Here is a 20,325-nt window from a genome sequence, read left to right as displayed (position 1 = left end):
AGTTATTTTTGATGTATCTTACATATGTAGGTATAGAAATTGTCTCAGAGCAACAATCCTGTAAGGTAGACACCATTAGGATCATATTCCAGATAAAGAAACCAAGGTTCAGAGAGGTGAAGGCACTTGTTTGAGGTAGCACAGCGAGTAAGTGAAGGAACATTCACCTGAACCCCAGGTCCCTAAAGTCCAAAGCTCTGTGCTCTTGCTTGTCCCTTGGAGTTTATTGAAGGGCAGTGAAAGAAGGCTGATTCAGGTATATTGAACCAGTGCTGTTTTATTCCCCAAAACTTGCTCCTTTTGGAGCCTGGGTGTTTTTGCAGTGTTAACCAATGCACAGCCCATCCTCTGTGACACTCCTGCTCCTGCTTTCACAGCCAGGCAGAGGAACAAGGGAAATAGAAAGTTAAATGAACTCCCCAAAGGGCAGTCACTAGGAGTCAATGGGTATTTGCTTTATTCTATTTGTTTGATTTAGAACAAAACAAAACAACAAATGTTCCCTGCCTCTGGGTCCAAGGACTTAGCTGCAGATGTAACAACAGCAGTTCCCATGAATAATGAAAGAGTTGCCAAGTTGTCTGCAAACAACCAGGACATTAAAGGGACACACCAAAATGAAACCCAGGTGTTGACTTCTTCTTGCCTGTGTGGCAAGGCTCAGCAGCCTCTTGGCCATCACCTGGGCACTTATTGGAGATGCAGGACCCCAGCTCCATCCCCAGACATTCTGGAGCAGAATCTGTATTTTAAGAAGGTCGCCAGGTGACCTAAGAGTGGGAGCAGACTCTCTAAGGAATGTTGGGAAAGTGGAGGACTTCCCTCCCAGTCAGGGCCAGGGCTAATATGAGGTGAGTGAGTCACTCCAGGTTCAAAATTTAAGAGTGCCAAACAAGGCAGGGATCCCATAAGCAATATTTAATGCAATACTTTCACAACACTTTCTGAGTTTTTTTTTTTTAAGGTACCTGGAGATCTGTAGTCTTCTTTCTGGTTCCTTGAGGGAAGAAGGCAGGGGAAACTACTGAAGGAGGTCTGGGAGCTTTGGTTTCCATTTTCTCTAAATAGTCTAAATTCTCAGCAAGTGAAATTGCACGGAGTTGTTTCCATTTTGATCTGCATAACCTCTATTTATATCATTGGATTTTCAACAACTGTGATGATACACAAGGAATGTTGCATTATAACCTGAACATTTAAGCTCCACGTTTAGCTCAGCTGCCGAACATACATCACGCTAACGACAATGCCAGTGATCAAAGCAGGTAGCATTTATTGAGGGCTTGCTGGATGCTAAGTGTGTTACAGGCATTAACGTATTTAATGTTTACAAGAACCCTATGAGGGAGGTAGTGCTTTAATCTCCATTTCAGTGATGAGGAGATGGAGGTGTACCCAGAAGTGAGATAACTTGTCTAAGGGTAGAAGGAAGTCAAGTCTGATCCAGGCAACTTGCCCCCGGAGTCTACCCTCCTTACGGCTTCACAAATCGATCGTAGAACAGTGTAAAATGAATTTACATGATATCCGAAGTTCTAAAGCAAATTTATGCACACTTTTTTCTTCAACGAGTACTAGGTTGCCAAGTTTAATTCTGAAAATCTGCCCCTTTTACATTTTTTATGTTAAAATGCTCTTTAAAACAATGACATGAGAGTTGATACATGATGGTAGTTGCCTTTTAGAAATATCCATAAAATTTTGGCTACCATTTTCTTTTTGACTGGGCCAGGAGAGGAAGAGAGAAGAGGCTTTTAGTTCTAGGGAAGACCTGCATCTCAGGACCCTCGCTGCTGTGCTGGGAGCACCTGTGAGTGCAGGTGGGCGACGGTGGTCCCGCCTTGTGTCTGTCTTTGCTTCTGCTCTGCTTACTGTGAAGCAGTCCCCGCACTTGCCTCTCGGGCTGGAGTCTGTGTGGGACTCATTAGCAGTGGGTGTGTGTCTCACCATAGTGGCTCATTCACAGGGCTGCCAGCAGTGCGAGGGAGCGGGCGGGCCCTCTGGCTGTCCTGGGAGGCCACTGCTCCGGGCTGTCTGGAACAAAGCAAGGCTGCACCCTCTCACGGCCCTGGAGCGTCTGCTGTCCTCCCAGGAGATGCCCTAAGATCAAAGAAGAAAGCAGGCTTTTGGAGATGGCCTTTTGTCACCCTGGATCCTACCTCTCTCAAGGAAGACTGGAGGCGGCCAGCAGCTGCTCGGTGACCTTCGTGGAGTGAGTAGGCACTGGATTTAACAAGCCTGGCCTCTCCATCTGCCAGCCTGAGTGCAGGTGCCAGGGACACTGCCCAGCCCGGAGAAGGGACAGGGATGGTGACACAGAGATCCCGGCAACGCGCACTGGCTCTGTGGACACAGCTTTAGGACCGGCCGTGCGGTTTTATTTATGTCTGGCCTGGGCCCTAACGCTCCATTCCCCGGTGCGCGTTTGCTGCTCCTGCACTTGTAATCAGGTCCATCTCCATCCGATACAGGGGTTGCTTTTAATTCCGGCTTGGTCGCTGCTGCCAGAGCCATGGCTCAGCAGCTTGGCATGGGCCATCGGGCCTATCTTAGGAGTTTCTGAAAGTTTGTTCTGGTCTGAGAGAAATAGCTTGGACTGGGCCCTGCTGCCAGATTGTGGAGGCTGGGGACACGTGCTTGGGGCACTATTTCCATCTTCCGTCTTTGTCTCGTCTCCTCCTCATTAAATCTTCTAGGTCTGTGGCGTTGACTACCAATTGGTTCCTGACCTAGTTACAGAGAACCACGACGTTACCCCTTGCTCATCATAATAAATAGATTATAACAGCTCACTGTGATTCAAAGTGGACTCTGTTATTTTAGAGTCGTTTCTATCTCCTTGGACTGTGTGTGTGTGTGTGTGTGTGTGTGTGTGTCTGTGTGGCAGTTGCCTAAATGAAGGCTGACATTTTCTGTTGCTATGTTGGGACTTTGCTTTTGGACAACAGTCCTGTGGCTTTGCATGGAATAGTTAATGGGCTTGCTGGTTTCCCTGAATTGATCCCCTTTCATTTTCTCCTTGGAGCACTTTCTCTGGAGCATGGGTTCTCACATCTTCTGCTCTTGGTGTCAGCTCTGTTTGCGTCTCTTCTGCCAAAGGGCACAACGGAGTTACTCAAAGGACTTTTTGAACTGTTTGTTCAATGAATGAAGAGCTCAGTTGGGACAGTTACTGGGGTAGCACATGCTTCCAGTGGGTCCCTGCTGCAGCATTGCTGGGCCATGACTCAGGCGTCTTGGCTTTTGCCTCTGCTGATCTCAGAAGCCACGTGGGAAGTTGGATTTGTTGGTGTGTCCCAGAGTCCGTGACCTTTTCATCATCATTTTACCTTGCATTTTGCAAGATACGCCCCCCAAACAAGCTGTATTTATAAAGTAATAACTGATCTGTGTTCTCACTTTTAATTAATCATATGTACATAATTGCCAATCAGAGCTTCTAATCAGTATGAGTTAATCAGTGTTAACATTTATTTATTTTACTAAGCACCTTCTATGTGACTGACCTATGCCAGGTGCTGGAAGCAGAAAAGTGAATAAGATTCAGGCTTGGCAGGGGCTTCCAGTATATACTGTTCTTGTTAACTCACCATTTTAGTTTGGTTAAAATGTACTGAGCACCCTCTGTGTGTTGGAGTTGTACGGAGTGCCTTGCATATCTCATCTTGACTAACTTGTGAGTTAGGTTTCACAGATGCCACTTTTCAGATGAGGACACTGATCCTCGTAGATTTGAGTCACTTGCTCAAAGACATACATTTAATATATATATTTTTAAGTAGGCTCCATGCCCAGTGTGGAGTCCAAACAGAGCTCGAACTCAGGACCTTGAGGTTAAGACCTGAGATGAGATCAACAGTCAGACACTTAACCGACGGAGCCCCCAGGCGCTCTGACATGCATTTAATTACAAAGCAGAGGCAGGATTTGAACCCAGGATCGTCAGACTTCAAAACCTTCCCACGGAGATTACAGCCACAACTCCTTGCTTCCTTCCTCCTCTTTCCTTCCTGAGGGCAGGAAGAGTGCCCTATGTTCTTTCCATGCTTTCTGGTTTCTGGCTTAGTTTTTCTCCCCAGTTTTACTGAGCTATAATTGACATATAACATAATGACTCGATATCCATGTATTTTGTGAAATGATCACCGCCATCAGTTTCGTTAACATCAATCACCTCCCGTAGTTACACATTTTTTCTCTTGTGATGAGAATCTCTTGTAAGATTTACTCTCTTCGCACCTTTCAAATATACAATATATTACTGCTTGAAGTCTCTGTTTATAGCTGAGTTTGAAGTCTATGAAAACGCCGTGTACAAATGAGCGTGTTGCCCCCTAGAATAATGGAACTTCGAGCTTTCTGAGACATTCAGCTTATTCACTTCCTGATTGTTTCAATAGGGAAACTGAGGCTCTGAGTGATTGGGCGATTTGCCCGTGGTCCCAGTGTAAGAGCCTGGGCTTGAACTCGGCACCCCTGACTTGCAGGCCAGTTGTGTTATTTACAGTCCATTAGCTTGTTCCTGGCTAACTTATTTCAGGCTATGTAGCAAATCTCAAGAGATCTTCTGTGCAACTCTATCTAGGCTTGAGGTGAAGAGCAGCCGAAATTAGGTGATGAGGTCAGCTCATCAAGGGCAAGTGTCTAGCTGTGTTCATCCTTGTGCTTCTAATTCCCAGCACAGCCGCAGCCAGGTACACTGCAGGCGGTCAGTGGGTGCGCCTTGGATGAAGGAACTGCAAGACATGAAGGGGGCCTCCAGGGATAACCATCTCGTGTTACCTGTTTGGTAGTTGCTAACCTCCTTTTTTGCTTTCTCCCGCACAAGAGAATATTTTAGAATCAAGTTGATGGTGTCCGTATTTCAGTTGGCACTTGAGCGATTCAGTCATTTACTATTGTAAACTGTTTTCCTGTTTCAATTTTGGAATAAATTAACTGGTTCTTTTGCATCTTGAAGCAGAGCAGTTTTTTAGTGTTGGCTTTTTTGTTTTGTTTTGGGGTTTTTGTTTTCTGAGGTGAGGGGTTGTTTGGCTGTGCAGGAAAGTGATGAAGGCCCTCAGTTATCACAGCACGGGTTCACGCCGGGTGTTTGGCTGGCTCAGTTATTTACCCTGCAAAAGAGACACTTCCAGATGCATGATGAGAATTTATAAAAGTAAAAATTTGTGTCCAGGACAGACATGAATTTTTTTTTTTAATTATATAAGCAGTGAGGAAGAAGAAAGGGGGAAATTCACCCACGTATCATTCACTCTGACTCATACTCCTTATTTTTCTCCTCCCTTTCAGTACTTAGCTTGGGAATATTATTACATTATTGTAATTGGAGTAAAGATTTTCTTTCCTAATGAATGACGTTGAGATGGTCCAACATATTTTTCCACATTGCTTTACAATTCCCATAATGGTGACTTGTATGTGACTTGTATGGGAAAGAACTGCTATCCCATGCAGGGTGTGCCCTGTCTTACACATTTTCCTATTACAAAAAGGCACTTTTGACTTTACAGGAATACAAGGATTTTATTCTTACTGGGAATCTGGGAAGCAGAGTGGGATTATAAGAGATTGGCCATACATACCTAGAAGGCCCTGTGCTTAAGTCAGTTATCCTATAGAAGTCCGTTTCCCACAGCTCTCGCACCCTACTGCCCTAATGAAAAAAAGAACACTTGAGATACGCACATAGAGAAACCTGGAATCAATCAATATCATAATTTTTTGTTTGCTTTTCTTTTTTTTTTTATAATTTAAATAATTAGGATGACTTACAAAAGCAATCATCTTCCCTAATTGCAAGGAGCGTTTTCCTCGTTTCTGAAACTGGGTGTTGTTGAGCCGGCCGGCAGGGCAACAGAAACAGTACAAATGTGACGGCTGAAGGAAAGCGAACCTGGTATTTTAAGTTTCTACTGGAAAAAACAACAGCAGAGGCAGGAAACTGTTGAAGTGAATCCGTGCGCTCACGCACAGGTCAAACCTGTTAGGATTAGTCCTTTAATGAGGTCACCGTGTTTTAGGGGTGGCGTCGGCAGAAAGGTGCTAGTAATGGGCCGACTTGGAAGAGGAGGCTGAGCGAGCTTTCATTAACTCCGCTTGCATCATAATTTGGCAAGGTCACTGGAGAGAATCTTCTTGAGGCCACTAAAAATAGACAGTCTCATAGATCCAACTGTGCTGTCATCTCTCCTTGCCTGCTCTTTAGTCACATCTTATTTGGGGAGCTCTCTTCATTCTCCTCACCCACCTACCTCCTTTGTAACTCTGCATTCGCTTTAGGTCAGCTCCCAGACCCCGTGTGCTGGGGAGGACAGCGGAGACAGGACGTTTCTGGATCTCCTGCTCACCTGGTTGCTTTACCTTGCACTTATATCATCCTCCTTCCTTCCCTCCTTTCCTCCCTCCTTCTCCCTCCCTCCTCACTTCCTCCCTCCCTTCCTCCCTCTCTCCCTCCCTCTCTTCCTTCCTTTACACCTTCCTTCCTTCCTTCCTTCCTTCCTTCCTTCCTTCCTTCCTTCCTTCCTTCTCCCTCCCTCCCTCCCTTTCTCTATTTTACCTTAACGTGGCCCCCAATTCCATACATTTCTCTCTGCAAAGAGACTGACACTTAGAAATACTCTACATGTCACAACTGACTAAGTGAGAGGAAGAATAAATGAATGAAGGGTCGGATCTCCAAGAAGACAGAGTTCCAGGGAGAGATCAGTGGGGCTGGGAAGACCTCTGCCCCCCTTGACGGCATATCCCACGACGAATCTACTATCCTCCTCTTTCCATGCTCTTGTACCCCACCCCTCATATGTAATCCCTTCACTTCACCTGTGTGTTCTGTCACTGTCTAGCTGTCTGTCTGTAGTTTGTATACATCTGTCCATACCTTAATGTGCGCATCTGTTCACAATGAGGTTCTTTAAGAATTTAAAGGAGCCGTTTAACTCCTAGACCCACTAGTTCTATTTTTTTCCCCTCTTGATTCCATGGATTTCATTCAGATTTTTATAAATAAAATCCGACTCCAAACCCTAATATGTATACAGTGGATAAAACATAGCTGTGGAGTGAACAGAAGAAAATAGGAAGAAGGTGGGGATCCCAGAACCTCCCCATACTGTCCTCACCTACCACAGCCCCTGCTGTAGCCTCTGGGGTACCCGGAAAAACTCAGTCTTCTGATTTGTGACGTCCCTCAAACTTCAAGTCTGGGTCTCTGTGGTTATGGCTTGCAGTAAAGTCAGACAATTACGCAGTAGGTATGGCAGGAGCTGTAACCAATGTGAAGCCAAAGTTTCTGCTTTTCACCTGCTCACAGGGATTGGGGTGCTGACTAGTGGCTGGGAAAGTGATTCCCTAGAATAACAGGGTGTCTGAGGCCTTGAGGCCTGAGTGACTGATCAAGACCGCAAGCTGTAGGTGTTGCCTGTCATCCTATCAAACACCGAGCGTCCGCGCTCAGCCAGGCCTGCGTGTGCTGACTGAGGAAAAAGGCATGATCCAGTCTCTGTTTTATTAACCATTTACATTTCCTGTGTCCTAATTGTTGACCGTTTACTTTTCTGTTCATGTTCTAACTCTACCACTGGATGATCGCTCTGCAAGAAAAGCAACCTGTCTGTCTGCTATTCTAGTGTCTTGACCAGTATCTGGCACATAGCAGATGTGCAAGAAATACTGGTTGACAGGATGAGTGGTTGATAGAGATGATGCCATGGTGAGTTGAGAGAGAGCGAGAGAGAGTATGTTTGTGTGTGTGAGATGTTGGAGAAGGAAGCTGTGTTATCAGGAGGAAATAACTTGGCCAGGGCCTTAAAGGACAAGGAACATTTATGAAGAAGAGAAGGAGAACATGTATTTTGTGCAAAGGTAAAAGTAGGAGCGAAAGTTAGGAAGAGTGGGGCAAGTGTGGTAAGTTGAGCAAAAGTGGTCATTTCCGGGAAGGGGCTGCCCCGGGTGAGGCTGAAGGCCTGCTGGCTCCCTACTGAAGGGCCTGCCCTGGGGGAAAGGCAGGTGATGATGAGGGACAGAAGTCAGAGTGCAGTTGGGGGTACCTGGGTTTGCACCCTGACAAGCGGGGTGCCTGGGGTATATTACCCGTCCTCTGTGTCTCAGGTTTCTCCACTTTCAAATAGAGGTGAGGGATGTGACCATTTGAGCTCAAGACCCAGCACAAAGCAAGGCTCGGTCATTGTTAAAAACAGAGGAGGCCAGACCCAGGAGCCCTTCAGTGTTTTGAAACCTGGAGCGGGCCTAGCAGATCCATGGTCTAGAGCAAGCCCGGAGCAGTGTGCGAAGGATGGGCTGGCTCTCACGTCCTCCTGGGAGAAGGATGCTGCCTGCACCCTCCCCCACCTCCTTCTCTCACCTGCTGGAGTCTCCAAGGGTCCTCGCTGTGCTGGTGCTGCTGTAAGCTGCCAAATATTCTAGCTCAGTTATGTTCACTAAGGATGCTACTCCCTGCCTAAGGCAGGGTCGGGTCTTCTGGGTGGGAACAATGGGATAAAGAACTGTCTGGCATCAGTGTCTGGAATGGCTGTGATGGAACTGAAGACCACTCTGTCTTCATGGGCTCTGAGTTCCTGTGTCTGGTTGTGCATCCTTGTCCCTATGTGTGACACAGCCTTGACAGGTATATGACTTCTCTGCCTGAGCTTTGTTTAGGAACCTTCATTCACATTGCTATCTTGTGCCATCCTTTCCCATTTCTCCCTTGTATTAGGTAAAGCAGTGCTGTATGTTTGTCTAGGGCATACATCTTTGCAGGCAGCCTTAACCTTCCAGTGGGATAAAACCGGGTGTTTGTAAAATGAGTGCCGTGAATTATAGGGAGAGGTACAGAGGTGGATTCTGTGCCCTGTGAGTGTTCAACCTCGTTTCTTCTCCACAAAGACCTGGATTCCTGGAGAGCTACTAGACTCTGCTCCAGCCTCTGTCATCAGGTCTCGACTGACATTTGTCACTTCCTTCGAATTTCACTACTGCCCTTGGAAGAGGACCATAGTCACTCCTCATGGTCTTGAACACACCTGACCCGGCATGAGGTAGGGGTGAGAATGCTGCAGAGACGTGGGCAGCCGGAGGCAGGGTCCTCGTGGGCTCTCCTCGTCACGCACTGCCCCCTCAGGGCCTCGGTCTCTCCATCTGTAAAATAATCATTAAGTCATTCATGGTTGTCTTCAAAATATTGGGGAACCACCCCCACAGTTATTTACTTAATATTTGCTTTTGACTCATTCAGTGTTTTTAAATATTTTTGAAGAAAATTATATCATTATCATTGATGGTAAACTAGTACCTCTTGCGATAAATGGAGAGGAGCCCCAAAATTGATATAATTAAAAGAAACAATATAATTGAATCTTTTCTGAACCTGAGACTACCTTTTCTATAGAGAGGTTTGTTTGGGAATTCCTACAAACGGAGACTTTCTCTTTGTTGAGATCCCAGTCGAAAGAGAATTGCCTACATCCTGACTCATCGTCATTTAATGCCAAAAATAATCATAGTAATTTGTGGGGCTCCTATCTTGTCAGGCATTGCGCTCATTTCTTTAATATTTCTTTATATCGAATCCTTATAGCAGAAAACTGGTACATTTTTGGTTATGGTGATGCTGACTAATAATATTCAGTGAACAGCAAATTTGTGCTAGAAACAATAGCATGATTTGTGTGCATTTTCTCGTGTGTCCAAAGAATGTCCATTTTATAGGTAAGAGTCCTAAGTCATGGAACTGGTTCCCAAATGGGAACGGGCCTGCTGGACCTGGATTCCACCCCCTAGCAGAGGCTCTGCTTCCCTCCATCGGTCTAACTCCCTTGCTTGGCTCTCCCTCTGTTTGCTTGCTGATGTAACAACTTGGTTTGGCCCCTGGATGGGGTGTTCTGGCTTTCTTCGAGATGGCCAGACCATCTTGTCAGGGACTATGAAACCTAGCTGTCACTGCTTCTCTTCACCCCAGCAGCTAAAGGGAGACACCTGGTGTCCTCATGGTCTTCTGCACATGAAATGTCCTCATAAAGATGGTCTTTATCATGGCTCCAGGTTGGGCCCATAAAAGACTATTGGAGAGGGAGTAGTTCCCAGAGATTCCTCTAGCTCAGTGTTCCCCGGGTGTCGTCAGAGCTCTGCAGGAGGATGGTGGGATGCTTTCAGGAAGGGAACTAATTATTCCGATTGTAGAATTCTTTTTATTTTTTTTAAAGATTTTATTTATTTATGTGACAGAGAGACAGCCAGCGAGAGAGGGAACACAGCAGGGGGAGTGGGAGAGGAAGAAGCAGGCTCATAGCGGAGGAGCCCGATGTGGGACTCGATCCCAGTACGCCGGGATCACGCCCTGAGCCGAAGGCAGACGCTTTAACGACTGCACTACCCAGGCGCCCCTGATTGTAGAATTCTGTAGACTCAGAACAGAAAAGAAACTTGGGACCATCAAACGCACCCCAGTACCCGCTGTCAAAAATCATTTAATAAGTTGCCAGGTAAGAAATGTGTTTTAAATATTTCCAGAGATGAGCAACCAACAAGTGAATAGTATGTGTGTGTGTATAACTTTACACACTTACAGTATCAGACAACCACAAATATGAAAGCCAAGAAGGCATAAAGAAAACCTGCTTCAAAATCCAGCCTGATTTTCTTGGATGAAGTCATAAGATAGAGATTTAATATTTGGACGCTACAAGAGAATATGTCCCAAAGCCTCTGATTCGAGTACTAGTAAGAGGACATTTGCCTGTCACTTCCACACCATTGACCCAAGCCCAGTCTGGAAAGATGACCCAACTCTACACAGCTGTTGATAATGCTATTTTTGTCTTTATTCTTGGTTCTTAATAATGGAATTAGTAAAAGCAGACTTTATTTGTAATTATTTGAGTATTTTTTTAAAAAGATGAAAACGAAAGAAGGAAAGAAATGAAACCCTGAGAGTGCGTGTGCATCTATGAGGCTGGGAAGTGAGTTCTGGGGGAACAGCCTAGATAGAGCTTTCTACGGGGATGCTAAATTCTTGATATTGGTGTGTGAATTTTCCCCAGATCGTCAAGAATGTCAAAATTTGTGCATACAAATGAAGAATTTTATGCCACCAATAAAGTGCAGCAAACTATAACTGAAACATTTTAATGGCCCCTTCCCCGGCCGCCCCTGAATGAATCCACTGTATTTAAGGGGGTGCAATGAGGATGCAGAGTGCCTGCTAGACTCGCTCGCTGGCTCGTGTCAGCCCCTCTGTGGCCAAATTCGCATTTGTGCCTGAAGAAAATTATAAGTCACCAGCCACTGTGGGCCTTCAGAGACCCTCGCACCTAGGTCAGACCTCAGGACCAGGACACAGTTCCTCATTTCGCAGCTCACTTGTTCCAAAGCTATCTGGGAGCATTTAGTGTGCGCCTTTGCCCAATGGATCTGCAATGGGCAAGAAAACATACATGCTTTTTCCTTTGTGATGCTTATGAATGTCATGAATGTGTGCAGTTTGTATCTTCAGAATCCGTGTCTCAGAAGAGGTAAATAACAAAATGGCATTTTTTTTTCTAAGCTTAATTTTACATTGCAAAAGGATGGTCCCACTTAATTTTGAGAAAACTTGTTTTGTTTCTTTCTAAGCATAATGGCCCCAGAGAGAACATTTTCCTATTATATCATAAATCATTCACATTGCTATGGATAGTGCAGCTTGCTTTTCTTACTTTGAGAGGTAATAGCAGACCGTGACTACTTCCAGCCCACAGCAAAAACTCTGCTCTGTGTGTGTGTGTGTGTGTGTGTGTGAGAGAGAGAGAGAGAGAGAGAGAGAGAGAGAGAATACTTCTTTGACTCTATGAATATGGTGTTTTGCAAATGAGTTGATTTCTTGATTGTATGGAAGTTCCCCAGATTTGATAAACTGTTTAAATACAAAGTCTCAGGCCTTGGGTTATATACTGCTCATCATTTTTTTGGAGGTGCCTTGTCAGTGGTTGCCCTGTCTCTCTCTCTCTCTCTCTCTCTCTCTCTTTCTCTGGATAGTTCAGTAGTCTGGTAAAATGATATAGTCACTGGTCACTTAAAAAAAAAAATCACTGGGCTACTTCTCTAAATTAGTGCCCTAATTTATGTCTGCAGAGAGCAGTTGAGTATGGCTGTTGGATGAATTGCTTTGGTTTAAACTCCTGTGTCCAAATCCTGGCTTCCCTGCTTTATAGCTCTGTGAATGAGGGCCACTTTACTCCACCGTTCTTATCATCAATTTTCTAGTTATGAAATAAAGAAAATCATAGTACCTGATGTATAAGATTGTTATATTATATTATATTATATTATATTATATTATATTATATTATACTATATTATATATATTAGCCCAGGACCTAGTACATGACAAACTCTCGGTAAACATTAGAAATCATCTTTGCCTGTTTGGATTAAATTGTGTCTACATAACACCTGTCTCCTGGGGGTATAGAAGAGCTGAAATAGTTCGCATCGTGTGTACATGACGATAACCATGCCCTTAAATCCTCAAAGATGATTAAATGCTTCACTTGGCATCTGGAGTATTTGGGAAATATCGACGACATTTTTCAAACCCAGTTCTTACACAAACACATGGCTTTACCATCAGTCAGTCAGGAAGCACCTATTGGTTACCCAGTCTTGTTAGTAGTCAATTGTTTGCAAAATGATAGTCTATTTTTAGGTATAGATGTTAACTATTTTAGAAAACAAACCAAAACAGCCCAACATTGCTTTTATCAAGGCTGCATAATTTGGGCCAAGTGAGGACATCTTTGTAGTCTTTAAAAAAAATTACAAATTATACGTGTACTTTGACATCCGGTAGATACAAAGAGTAGATTTTTGTGTTTTAAAATTTTTAAAATACAGTTTTATGGTTGTTCTCCATTTAACTAGTACCATTCATCTATTTGTCCAATAAGCCGAGCTCTGTAGAGGGTTAGCCGTGTACTGACCCAGGCCAGACAAAAATGAGTATAAGATATTATATCTCATCTTTCTGTCTTCAAGAATCTCGACGTTTCCTTGGATATAACATTGGAAGGGGCAGGCAGACATAATAAAAAAGCGCTCTCCCTGGGGGAGAAATTTAGAGGAACAGAGGTGCACAGCCTGCTGGGATCGGGGAATCGCAGGCCTTACCTGGGCGGGAGGTGAAGCTGGGGGCAGACCGGGAAGAAATGCATAAGCTGTGTTACCCGGGGTACACACGTCCTGACCTGACAGGGCATCATTTTGAGTTTTAATATTGTCAGATTTTTTTTATGTAAAGATTGCTGTCCTCTAGGAAGTGCTTCCATCAAGAAAGGAGTTTCTGTTTTGCCGTGTGCATTACTGTCAAATGCTGAGATATTCATTCACAACAAGGAGACAGAGAAGCAAAATAAAATAAACTGCAGGAGGAGGCAAATGTTGTTCTGGGCGTGTGTGATTGTATGTGCTCTGCTTGCTTATCCTAGCGATTCTCTCTAAAATTTTACCAGTTGACTATACGGACATCCCTGAAATCTTCCTCAAGCTGGGCTGTGTTCCTTTTTGTTTGCTTGCCACCTCGCCCTCCCCTCAAAAGGTTAAAATGTAAAACGGCTGGCATTCTAGGGCAAAAATAAAATATACTCTCTTGAAGAAAGCCTCTTTCTTCTCCTTCTATTGTAAGTGTTCTCAGGTTCTGTAACAGTACATAAACAGACTCCATGTATATTTGTGATTTTTATAGTGGATGTGCTTAGATTTTTCCCCTTATTCTGATGTTTTATTCCTTTTTTATTCAGCAGAGAAACCACCAAGGCATAGCGAGAAGGCAGAGTCTTAGGAGCCGGGGAAATCTAGGTTTGAATTCTTATTTTGCTAGTAATTAGCGTTGGTTTGTTGGGTAAGTTATTTAACTTCTCTGAGGTTGCATTCCCTTCTCTTTTAGGAGGTAGGAACCAGATAACACGAGCCCCCTCCAGGGCTGTTGGCAAAACTAATGAAAAGAAAATTGCATGTAGAGGCACCGAGGCGATGGATATGGGGGGTATGTAGTAGGTGGCCAATAAAACCAAAGCTTCCAGTATCACAACTGTTGATGTGTTAATGGAGAGAAATCGAAACAGCCAACATCATTTGGGCAAGAAATAGGGATAAAATGTAGAGTAGCAGGAGGCTTGCTCATATGCTAGATGACTGTTTGTTTATTCATTTCCCAACGATATTACAAAGGCTGTGAATATTTATTTAGTTCTGCTCCCAATAGTCCTTCTAATAGGGAATTATTTGGGTACAACGAAAGACATTTGTAAATGCGGCTGATAAGACTGGCATTGGACAAGGAGTGTTTTGTTGGACACAAGAATTCTATTGTCCCCGGCTTCAGTTGTCAAGTGCCCGGAGAACCCAGAATTTATGGTGGTAGCACAATGGTCCTTTCAGGGCCCAGCGAAAGAGCTGTGAGATCCCGCTCCCCGGCTTTTCAGGGCTTCTAATCTTTTTATCGGGCCCGGACAATGCCGGATTCAGCCACTGCCTGAGCCTCCTGACTGTCCATTGGCCGCCAGGTATTGTGCGGTAATTACCATGGTGACAATGGACTCTCTCTACGCCCGTCCATCGGCGCTTTGGAAAATGGTGAGGGTTGTCACTTTGTATTAGGTGCCTCTAAAGGCATGGCTTACTTAGAAAAACTGCTAAAGAGAAATCAAGATAATCGTGTTAAGAGTTTGATTTAAAGGGCCACTGTGTCAAATCCATTTGGAGCCCAGGACGTCTTTTCGGATGTTTTCTTGTAATTACGGTCAGACATGGGGCGTCATCCCTGTGCAGGCGGTGAGGAGCTGGCCTTGGAGATGTTGCAGGAAGGCGCGAGCTGCAGGCAGCTGGCAGCCCTCAACATTCAGTGGGAGCAGAAGTCCAAGCCAAGCCGGTGAACTTTGAGGGATCCCTGAATTTCTCTGAGACACAGCTTCTCCATCGGAAAAGGACGGGTGTGGGAAATGCTTACAGATTAATACTCAGTATATGTTATACATTATATATGCAAAATACATGAATACGAGTTCTATAGAGATGCTTGTACCTCTACCAGAGGGCTTTATGAATAGCAAATATACAATAAAAGGTAGAACTAAATTTTAAGTCATGCACGGTTGAAAAAGCACAGTCTATATCTTTTTTGTAATCACAGCTACTGATTATTGAGTGTCTACTCTGAGTGGGGTAGTGCATTTATTCTTCAAAGTCATCCTGCAAAATAGTTGTTATTACCCCCATCTTCTGGCGAGGAAACTGAGACTCAGGGAGTTCTTGCTTGCCCAAAGTCAACTTGCTAGGAAGAGGCCGAGCATGGATTTTATTTTATTTTATTTATTTTTTTTTTAAAGATTTTATTTATTTATTTAACAGAGAGACAGCCAGCGAGAGAGGGAACACAGCAGGGGGAGTGGGAGAGGAAGAAGCAGGCTCATAGCGGAGGAGCCCGATGTGGGACTCGATCCCGGTACGCCGGGATCACGCCCTGAGCCGAAGGCAGACGCTTTAACGACTGCGCTACCCAGGCGCCCCCGAGCATGGATTTTAAATCGAGTGTTTCCTCACATTCAATAGCCTACTGCTCACCCCCCCTTTTTTTTTCAAAAAAATTCAAAATCTATAAACCTATCTTACAAAATATGTTTCACCATATGGTTTGGGAACTTTGGCAATAACAGGAAAAAAGAAACACCCAGTGATAATTATTAATTGAGTGTATTCATACCTTCAGCAATGTCAGGAACACGTGACACGTACAGTAGGAAGAAGCCCCTGTTACAGGGTCCCCGGGGTCAGCTGCCTGCCTGCTACCCCTTCTCCCGCCCACAGAGCAAGAAAAGGACACAGCGACATCAGCAAAACAACTTGGTCTTTCCATTACAACAGAAAAGCATATGGCCTTTGCTTGACTTCTTTGCCAACACATAGCCGTCTCAGAAGCCTGGTATTTCATTTGTTTATTTAATAGTAATCTATTTAATCATAGTTTGTTTCAATCGGCTTCCTCCCAAAGTACTGGAAATTCCCCATTGTGTTGTTTTAGCAAAAAGTAGAAGATTTCCGGGCTGATGTACTGGAGGGGTAGGCATGGTTTACCCCGGGAAGTAGATCTCCTTGTGGGTTCCTAAATCTGGCAGGAGAGGAATGACTTGGTGGTTGTCCAGTCCAGCCGTGCTGCTTCCTTGCTCTAAGCACTGGGCACTTACCACTTAGCTGGCTTCTTCGTCTGTAAAATGGAGCCGTCACTGTGTCCTTGGGCTCCCCTGCTCCCCTCGGTGAGGACTCTTTCCCTTTTCACCCACCACCCCCGGGCCTTACCTACACCAGCACCGCATACACAGTAAGTGTCCCAGGGTCCTGTTGATGGGGTCAGTAAGGTGGGGACTGCTTTAATCGAATGCATATATACTTTCAGCCCTTACCCTCCCCCAATCCCAGAACTACATATTGTTGTTTTTGTTCCCTTGTACTCTTAACAATGATCCTAGCCCATGCTTGTCCTGGCTGAATTCACATTCTTGAAGAGGACCCATACATGTAGATCGATAAGCTTAGGCATTTGATTTGGAGCAGAGATCCTCAGAGAGGGACAACAGGCTGACTCGTGGGTCAAAGGGAAGCCTATGGACTTGCATATACTGAGCCTTCTAAACACTTAGCACTTGGCAAGAGATATCTGCCACAATCATACCCCCATCCTTCCCTGGCTTTTCTCTTTGCTTTTTGTAGGCTCGCTAAGGATTTCTCCATCCTGCTTGATACCCTTGGCTTCACAGAATTCTTTTTTCCTGATTTCTTGATCTCTCCGCAGTCATAGATGGCATGCTGCGTCTGCACCCCTAGGAGGCTCAGTGCTACGGGTGGCTGAGCACAGCACTGGGCGGAGCTGGTAGAAGGCAGTGACCCTGTACTGGGAGTGGGCCAGTCATAGCACACAGGCCTTGGGAAAGGAAGGGAAGACACTCTGAGAGTAGGTAAGGGTAAGTGTCACAGTGCTAGGCTGGATTTCTGTGGCTCAGAAGGGAACACATGATTCCCGGTCTTGGGGAGTCTTGAGAGAAGAAGAGGGAAAATGAACATTCTAGGCAGGAACTCAGTGCAGAAAGAGAAGATGGGCAACATACAAGCATAGGCCTCTCAGACCAAACAAACTCTCCTCCCATCGACTCTGCTGAAAGTACAGAAACAGCTAAGATTTCCTATGTTGTTGTTTTCTTTTCTAAGAAGCATGGTGCAGTTGTATACCAACGTTTTCCGCAGAATCTACATCCTCTCTCTCTTGAATGTTTGCAGTTATCGGAATTCATAGACAATTCACCCAGCTATTTTTGCTTTCCTTCCAAAGCTCTTAATTGTCTGTGCAGGCTTTTGGTGAAAGGAGTTTTACAGGGGAAAATTTGCGGGGAGGTAAACAATGTGAGGCAAAGTGGGAGTTCAATTAGTTTTTATGGATTTGAGAAGTAAACTTTTAAAAGCACACTGGCTACAGATATAGCTGTATTATTAACTGACTGAATACTGGGGAATGCAAAGAGTAGCACAGGCTATCATGTGTGCATTGCTGAACTCGGGTCCCACCTTGGGTGTTACTGGCTGCACACCTTGGTCAAGAGTCTTACCCTTTGAATAGTGGGGTGAGAAACCCAGATGGGTTCATGGCAACCAGAGTGGTGATATGCATTGGTGAGGCCTGTGGCAGATGTCTGTTCCATTTATGGTGTACTAGTTATCCACTGCTGAGTAACATACTGTCCCCAGTTTAGCAGTTTATAACAATCACTATTACCTTTTATAGTTGAGTTTAGTGAAGTCATCCGGGTGATTTTTACTTGGGGTCTCTCATGCTGTGTAGTCAGATGGCTGGTCACATGAAGGTTTGACTGAGTTGAATGTCCAAGATGGCATCTTTGCTCACCATCTGGCACCTCAGCTTGGGTGCTGGAATAGCTAGGTATGGCTGGGTGTCTCTCTCTATCCATGCAGCTTCTCCACATGGTTAGCTGGAGTTTCCTCACAGCATGCAGGTCTAGAGTATTCAGATTTGACATGACAGCTGACTTCTCCCAGATGAAGCTTTCCAAGAGCATAAGACAGGCTGCAAAGTTTCTTATGACTCAGCTTCTGAAATTGTAGAGTGTCCCTTTGCTATGTTTCATTGGTGACCCAAGGACAGCTCAGATTCACATAGAAGGGGCCCTGGAGCATGGATATCTGGGGGTATGGTTCATTTGGGATGGGGGCATTTTTGGAGACCAGCTCAATATGTAATGTGGTGGCAAAGTAATGTTCTTCATCAATTATGTGCTCTATGAATTGTCCTTGTGACTTTTTTCTATGACTCTATGTTCATCTGGGAATAATCCCATTGTTATTCTGTCCTCAGCATCCTGGGAATAGCACACAGTAGGAAATTTTCTTGTTCTTTCTACAGTCACCGAATCAAAATGCTATGGACACATTTGAGACTTATAATTTATTTCAGTTCTTCACCAAGAAGGGTTTTTGCTTGTTGCTGTTGTTGCTGTTGTTTGGGGAAAATGTCATGTGTGAGGAGGAGCTGTTGGACGGAACCAAGATGAGATAAGGAAAAGTGTATTTGGAAACAAAAAGGAAGCTTAATAAATAAAGTCAAATAAGAAGCTGCATCATTTCTTCCTTTTAAATATTTTATTTATTTTAGAGAGAGAGAAAGCGAGCAGGGGAAGGAGCAGAAGGAGGGGGTGGGGGGAGGGGAAAGAATCCCAAGCGGACTCCATGCTGAGCACAGAGCCTGACATGGGGCTTGATCTCACAACCCTGAGATCATGACTTGAGCCATAACCAAGAGTCGGATGCTTAACTGACTGCACCACCCAGGCACCCTAGAAGCTGTTTCAGTTCCTAATGCAAGCTGGGTCGATCCTAGAAGGTAGAAGCTGTAGAGATGAAGGACGTTGAAGAAATCCTTTATGCCATTGTGTTGAAGCTACGCCAGCCACCACCTTCCTTGGTTCAGTGCTTCAGTTTTTTAAGACGACAGCTGTTCAGACGCTCCGTATTCCTCTCTTCATTCACTGAACAGATATACACTGAACAGCTGCTCTGGGCTAGGAAATGTGTTAGACACTTTGGGAGATATGAAGATGAATCAGACCAGAATCCAGGCAGAACACAGCCCCCACACAGAAATCCAGAGTGTTCTGTAGTGAGGGAGGGGGCAGAGAGAAATGTGGTCTTGATGAAGAATTGCGGCTCTGTCAGCTCAGTGCTCAGCTCTGCTGGTGTAGGGATGACATCTCCTATCACCGCCGCCACCCCTGTCACTCTTTGCCCTTGAGACTGTCATTCCATGAGGCTCCGGCAGCACCAGAACAGTGCTTCTCCCTTGTGGAGGGAAGGTACCTACTTTGGACTCACATAGAATGTGGGTTCTCTCAGAAACTGGCTTCAAGGGTTGATATCCCCCCAACAGGTTTGTTGCTAGTGCCGGAGCAAATGTATGTGACATCTGTAGCATGGAGTAAGAAATTGGATGGATGGCTGCTCTTATCTTTTCGTCAAAGTACCAAAGGCACATATAGTGAGTCGCACCACCTTTTCGTAGCTCTAAACCCATGGCAAGTTTTTCCCACTTGTCACACAAGTGTGATATTTGTTTACAACTCTCTGTTCACACTGGGACTCTTCTCCTCTAAGGGAAAAGTCTATCCACACAACTGTGTGTCCCCAGTATCTAGGAGTGTGTCATTTTATTGATTCGTGTCACCTCTAGGTTAATAATGATCCTTTCACTTTTTGCAGAAATCATTGTATTTTCGGCTCAGTGGCCTCGTGATACGCGTTCCGGTTGTCATTTGCTGAGCGACCAATCAGATGGGTGAACTGTGTTATAGAAATTGGCAGCAAGTATCCAATGGGTGAAGAAGGTAAGATGGAGCTACTTTACTGTACTATGAATGTGGAGATGGGAGTGACACCCAGCAGGCCCCTTCCTCCAACCTGCCTTTGTTTGAACGTGCACCAAATCGAAAGCAGAATCTGAGAGGGAAGTTGGCCTACTTACTTAGGCTTTGAGGAATATGTTTATTCACTGTTGTACTTGGGTTTTCTTTATCGAACACCTGTTATGTATTAGTACAAGGATGATCGTTTTTGTTGTGGTGGTTATTTGGTTTTTTTGTGGGGGAGGCATGATTATAGAAGATTCAGAGACAGAAGGAACTAAAAGGGATTCTTTAGCAAAGACTCAGCTGGGCAGACTAAGACAATTGCCATGTTGCTTTTTCCTCCTTTTCTTCTTTTGAAGAGAATTCTATAAATATGAACAAGGTGGCTTAT

At 44.7% G+C, this 20,325-nt stretch overlaps 1 protein-coding gene across 2 annotated transcripts in view; it reads left to right on the top strand.

Moving 5' to 3' along the window:
- The window catches only part of CDH11 (cadherin 11), a 145,113-nt gene that overhangs the window by 41,334 nt on the left and 83,454 nt on the right, over positions 1 to 20,325 (top strand). For both annotated transcript variants that reach the window (XM_026494903.4, XM_057314134.1), the window contains one exon: positions 19,789 to 19,913. The gene's annotated coding sequence lies outside the window, so the exon portion shown is untranslated. The remainder of the gene's footprint in view (positions 1 to 19,788; positions 19,914 to 20,325) is intronic.

The sequence above is a fragment of the Ursus arctos genome, unplaced genomic scaffold (genome assembly GCF_023065955.2).
Source record: "Ursus arctos isolate Adak ecotype North America unplaced genomic scaffold, UrsArc2.0 scaffold_19, whole genome shotgun sequence".
NCBI lineage: Eukaryota > Metazoa > Chordata > Mammalia > Carnivora > Ursidae > Ursus > Ursus arctos.
This window is presented reverse-complemented; position numbering and strand designations above follow the sequence as displayed.